The following is a 7,072-nucleotide window of genomic DNA, read 5'->3' on the forward strand; positions in this document are numbered from 1 at the left end:
AGGCTATATATTTTCTTGTTGTTAGGTAGAGTATTCTAAAGATATTTTCTAGTGTTTTGTGAAGATGTTTTGCATCTATATTCAATATGACATTTTGGTCTTACATTTCTGGTAATGTCTCTGTCTAGTTTTGGCATCAGTGGCCTCATAGAATCAAGTGGGAAGTATTGCTTCCTGTTCTATTTATTGAAAGAGTTTGTGAAGAATTGATATCAATTCTTCTTTTAATGTTTGTTAGACATCACCAGGGAATCCATCCATACTGAGACTTTTCCTTGTAGGTAGTTTTTTAAATTACTAATTTAATATTTTTAATTGTTATAGGTCCGTTCATATTTCATATTTCTTGTTTAATCACTCAGAAATTTGTGTCTTTCTAGGAATTTTTTATCTAAATTGTCTCATTTATTGGCACACAACAGTTCATAGTATTCTTTTATAATCCTTTTTATTTCTGTAAGATCTGTAGTGATGCCCTCTCTTTCATTTTGGATTTAATAATTTGAGTTATTTCTATTTTTTATCAGTTGATCTAGCATAAATTTTTCAATTTCATTAATATTTTCAAAGGATCAGCTTTTATTTTCATTGACTTTTCTGTAGTGTTTTCTACTCTCTGTTTTATTAATTTACACTCTAGTCTTAATTATTCTTTTCCTTCCGCATGCTTAACATATAGTTTGCTATTCTTTTTCCAGTGTTTTAAGGTGAAAGATTAGGTTATTGATTTGGAATCTTTCTTTTTTAACACAAGCATTTGCAGCTGTAAATTTTCCTCTAAACACTGCTTTTCAATTCATAATTGTAATGATATGGAATAAACCTAAGTGCCTATCAACCAAGGTTTGAATATAGAAAATGTCACATATATATATATATATATATATATACCAAGAAATACTTCTCAGCCATAAAAAGAATAAAATAATGTATTTTTCAACTTAGATAGAACTATAGGCCATTATCTTAAGTGAAGTAATATGAGAATGAAAAACCAAATGTAACCAAAAACTACTTGTACCCCTAAATCTATAAAAAAAAAAAATTAAGAAAAATCACTGTTATAACCACATCCTATAAGTTTGGGTATGATGTATATATATTTTTTATAGAGACAGAATCTCACTTTATCACCCTCAGTAGAGTGCCATAGCATCACATAGCTCACAGCAACCTCCAACTCCTGGGCTTAGGCTATTGTCTTGCCTCAGCCACCCGAGTAGCTGGGACTACAGGTGCCCACCACAACGCCCAGCTATTTTTTTGTTGCAGTTTGGCTGGGGCCTGGTTTGAACTCGCCACCCTAGCTATATGGGATTGGTGCCCTACCCACTGAGCCACAGGCACTGCCCTATGATGTATATTCATTTTCATTGATCTCAAAGTATTTTCTGATTTCTCTTTTGATTTTTTCTTTGATCCATTGCTTACTGAGGAGTTCATTGTTTAATTTCCACATATTTATGAATTTCCAAAATTTCTTTGTTTTTGCTTTGAAAATTCATTCCATTGTACTCAGAGAACATAATTTCTATTATTTGTATCCTTTTAAATGTATTGAGGTTTATATTATAGTCTAGGATATAGCTTATCCTGGATATTGTTCCATGTGCCCTTGACAAGTGAATATTTATTCTAGCCAGAATCCATAAAAGTGAGAAGGCAGTGGGCGGTGCCTGTGGCTCAAGGAGTAGGGTGTTGGTCCCATATGCCAGAGGTGGTGGGTTCAAACCTAGCCCCAACCAAAAAAAAAACATTTAGGCTCCACGTCTGTGGCTCAAGCAGCTAAGGTGCCAGCCACATACAACTGAGCTGGCGGGTTCGAATCCAGCCCGGGCCCACCAAACAATGACGGCTGCAACCAAAAGTGAGAAGGCAGTAAGATGACACATTTAAAGTGCTGAAAGAAAAAACAAAACAAAACGCTGTCTACCAAGAGTTCAACATACAAAAAAAAAAATACTTCAAAAATGAAGACATTCCACATAAGCAAAATCTCAGGCAATTTGTCACTAGTAGACTTGCCCAACAAAAAATGTTGACAGGAGTCCTTCAGGCTAAAATTAAAGGACATCAGGCAGTAATTCAGAACATTATGAAGAAATAACGAACAAAGGCATCAGGAGTTTGAATCTGAATCTCCTATTTTTTTTTTTTTTTTGAGACAGAGTCTCATTATGTCACTCTTGGTAGAGTGCCCTGGAGTCACAGCTCACAGCAACTTCAAACTCAAGGAAGCAGGTTTAAAAAAAAAAAAAAAAAAAGAAAGAAAGAAAGAAAAGGGAGAGAGAGAAAGAAAAAAAAAAAAAAAAGATAAGGGCTTAGAAAAAAGCCTAGAAAGAAATACACCAAAAGGTTGACATGTTGCTAACTTTGTGTTGTGGGATATTTGTGAAGGTAATTGTTATTCTTTCTTTTCTTCCACATCAGTGTCTTCCATACATTCTATGATCAGTGTATGTTGTTAAAATCAGACACTTCATGTTTTAAAATATCAAGGCAGAGGGGAGAGAGGAAAATTAGCATATTCTGCATACCTACTATGCACTAGTTAGGTTAATCCCTATGACATTCCTATCAGGTTGCTATTTTTATTTCAACTTCACCAGTATGACCGGGACAAATAAGATGTAAGGATTCACTGTCTTCTCCCATACATTTCCCCCTTATAAGAAGCTTCTTGAGTTTTCTTGCTTGATTTGGGCTTCCGGGTTTGTTGAACAGACAATGAAAAGGAAAATTAACAGGGGCCTTGGAAAGCTGGCCTGATTTACCATAAAAGGAATAAAGTGGCCAGAAGGAGAAAAGAAAGGAATTGGAGAGAGATCATAGGAAGACAGAGAAAGAGAAGAGGTCGCCAGAGCTGAATGTATGTAGGATTGGGCTGGTGGTGTAGAAAGGTGGACTTGTGGCAGTGCCTGGCTCCTTTTATCATTTTAATTCTCAGCTCAAACATGGCTTCCCCCATACCTACCTCTATGAATCCCACCGTCTCTATCTCTTCCTAGTCCATTACCCTGTGTCATTTTCTCCAGAGTATTTATTACTATCTAAAAGTGTTGTCATCACTGATTCATTTCTTTTCTGTCTCCTGTCACTGGGACATGAGCGCCATTCCACAGCCAGGACCTTCTCCAGCTTCTTCACTGTTACATTGCAGGACTGAAAAAACATATCTGGCAACATCATAGCAGAATAGTGAGAGCTGTTGTTGCTGTTGTCACTCATCCATTCCCCTCCCTCTACCTCTACTTCCTCAAATGCTATTCATCCTCTAAAGCCTCACTCAAGACCCAGCAACTCCTAAAATTCGTACTTCTTGGCTAAAAGTGAACTCCCAACCTTAACACATGACTCCTCAACTACTCCCACACCTGTCTCATCCCTCCAATGGGATAATCTCCTCAATGCAGGGTCCATTTCTTAAACTTCATTTCAGCAACTTTTACTGAGCTTTGAGTTTGTGTGCCAGAGAGTAAGTGTGTAAAGAAAATGACAATTTTGGACTGTAATTAAGTGTTATTAGGAAAACAAAACAAGATAATGGTCTAAACAATGAATAGGGCTTGGGGAGTGGTACTATTTTAGTCTGGATGGTTAGGGAAGGTTCTCTGAGGAGACAGCAATTGAGCTGGGGCATGAATGATGAGATCTGAATATCTTTCTGTATCTTCCACAATGCCTTGCATATGTTATGTGGTATACACTACATATTTGCTGATGGACTGATATGGAGTCCTCAGGGATAGAAGATTCCGTAAAGCTTGTCTAATCCAGGTCCAATCATGCATAGGGTTAATATTCTGACAGCACCATATTGCCTCCAATTGCAACAACCTGCCTCAAGGTCTCTGAGGGAGATTCTCAAGACTTCCTTATGGATAGCTGCAGAATCAGCATTTTCCAGGCACCTGCTATGTGCTACACACTTCTATGCCTGGTATCTTATTATGGGTTATTATTAAAGGTTAATATTTAATCTTTCCCTGGAAGTACTATTATTATTCCCATTTAAAAGATGAGGCAAACTCAGAGAGTTTGTGTAACTTGCCCAAGGTTACACTGCCAGCAACTATATGTATAATGAATGTGCCTGACCCTATAGCTGGTGCCTCTTGCTACCATTCCTTGTTCCCTTAATTCTGAAGTATATATATTTTTTAGTATCCCATCAACAGTGGGCAATATTTTTATCTAATTATTATAATTTTCAGTGAAAAATATTAATCTCATTTTATTTTGTTAAATTTCAGACGAATATGATGGTACAAATGATTAGGTTACAATGTTTGCATTTGTTAGGTAAGGTCCCCACTGTAGTTGTGTCCCACACCTAGGTGGTGTGCCACATACCCTTACATTGTGCCCATTAGGTGGGAGCACACTGATCCCCCTTCCTTTTCTTCTCCCCCCGCCAACTTGAATTGAGTTTTTCTCTTGTGTGGGTATGTAGTTGTTCATCTAACAGTTTCATATTAGTATTGAGTACATTGGATACATTTTTTTCCCATTCTTGTGATACTTTACTCAGAAGAAAGTATTTCAGCTCCATCCAGGTAAACACAAAAGATGTAAAGTCTCTGTCTTTTTTATGAATGAGTAGTATTCCATGGTGTACATATGCCACAGTTTATTTATTGATTCATTAATGGATTGATGGACACATGGGTTATTTCCACATCATGGTGATTGTAAATGGAGCTGTGATATACAGGCTAGTGAAAATGTCCTTGTGATAAAATGATTTCTTTTTCTTTTGGGTAAATACCGTGGGCTTTAGAAGTTCTTTGAGATTCCTGACTTTAGGACTAGCTTGATTTCATTGGGCTTTTATCACTGGAGATACCAGGACAAGCTTTTCCACATAGTGACCCTATACAGACAGGAAATTTCACTGTCTTTATTTTTCAGGATCATAACATGAAGACTGAGATTTTTTTCTTTTGAGACAGTCTTATTTTGTCACCCTTGGTAGAGTCCCATGACATCATAACTCACAGCAACCTCAAACTCTTTGGCTCAAAGCAATTCTCTTGCCTCAGCCTCCCTGATAGCTAGGACTACAGGTGCCCACCATAATGACTGGCTATTTTTTTAGAGATGAGGTCTCGCTCTTGCTCAAGCTAGTCTCAAGCTGGTGAGCTCAGGCAATCCACCCGCCCTGGTCTCCCAGAATGCTAGGATTACAGGCATGAGCCACCATGCCTGGCAAAGACTGAGATTTTATATGGCCCAAATGGCTGGACATTTCTATGCTTCATTCGGTCTTCCCCAAATCTGGACTCTTCTATATTTTATCTGTGTGTGTGTTCACGCGTGTGTGTATGTGTGTGTGTGTGTGTGTGTGTGTGTGATAGACTGATGCTGTATACTTGCCTGGTCCCCAGGCCAAGAGGTCATTTCACTATCTTACATTGCAATTTCTTCCCTCTCCAATCTATCCTCAAATCTTTTGGGTCTATTCTACTGCCCTTTTTACTCTCTCCTGTAGGTTGACACAAGGGATATACTATTGCATGTTCCAGAGAGGATCTTATTAATCTCCAATGCCTCTTACCTCCCTCAGCCTCCCTTGCAGTCATAGGGCCTGAGCCTGCTGCCCAGAGGTGGAAACAAGAGCAGGGGCCTGGGCTTTCTCTGAGTCGCTGCAGCAGACTGTTTTTGAGAGGAGCACGCTCTCATGTGTTCACTTCTTGTAAATTCAGGCTGAGATTAAAGCCTATGACCTTGCTGTGAGAGCCTTCTCCATGACCTGGCCAAGGTTCCTATCTTCTACCTGCTTGTGCTCTCTGGCATTTGAATCAGCCTTAGTCTTGGGAATGTCATGTTGGTCTCACTCACAAAGTAACCTCTTCTGGTCATTTTCCCTTTTGTCTGTTTGTCTATCTGTCTATCTCTCTCTCTTTCTCAAAACTGCAACTACACCACAATGATAATAGCCACTCTTTGCTGCATATAGTATATGCCAGGAGGTTTGTATATATTAGCTCATTCAGTCTGTACAGCACCCTGACAGGTAAGTTTTACTTTCCTAGCAAATAGTAGGAACTTAATGAATGAATGAATAGTTTCTACCCAGTTCATCATAAGGCAAACAGAAGCTCAAGGAGGTCAAACAGGTAATAAGGCTGGGAAATTGAATTGAAATCCAAGTCGATTTGACCTTAGAGCCTGGGCTCACAATAGCTATATCAGGATGCTTCTAACACTACTGCAGCTCTTTGAATCCCAAGTCCCAGGCTTGTCTTAGGGGAAGGCTAAGGGTTGTGGTTAGGGTTACTGAGTTTTGCCTCAGACAGCTAGTAAGCAGGCCCTACCACTTCCTAGCTGCTGTGTAAGTGTGGGCACAGATGTGTGATTTATATGTGTGCCAATTACTGTGTGTCTCTGTACCACAACTTCCTCAATAGCAGACAGTGGTAATTATACTAACAATTCAGAGGGTTGGACCACTTTAATAAGATAATATACATAAAAGGCTCCGCATGGGGTTTGGTATATAGTAATTACTCAATGAGCATTTTTAAGATGACAGTAGTGCCTTAGACAAACACATCATAACAACGCTATTTCTACCTCTTGTGTGTCACTCCAATCCCTCCATCTTTATATCCACTCTAGTGAGCTGAATGAAAACCATCAAAAATATATGACCATGTCCTAATATCTGGAACCTGTGACTGTTTGCATATTTGGCAAAAAGAAAATGCAAAGGTAATTAAGTTAACAAACTTGAGATAATGAGATTCTACTTGGTTATCTGAGTGCATCCTAAATCCAATGACAAGTGTCTTCATAAGAAAGAGGGAGAGGGAGATTTGAGTATCATAGTAATCTAAGTGTTATTAACAGTACATCATAATAGCTAAGGTACAGAATATTAGGAGAAGAATAAACATCATTCAAGGACATTACCTCCTCTTCTGGGGAAGGGATTAGTATGTTTTTGTTGTACACAGGATAACTGTGCCATATCAGACAGAATTGTGACCTTGTTATTGTCGGTATTTGGAGATTACAGTTTAAGGAGATGTATGTGTGTGCCAAGTTGTCACAGAGTGGACTTGTGATG

The sequence above is a fragment of the Nycticebus coucang genome, chromosome X, assembly GCF_027406575.1.
Source record: "Nycticebus coucang isolate mNycCou1 chromosome X, mNycCou1.pri, whole genome shotgun sequence".
In the NCBI taxonomy this organism is placed as follows: Eukaryota; Metazoa; Chordata; class Mammalia; order Primates; family Lorisidae; genus Nycticebus; species Nycticebus coucang.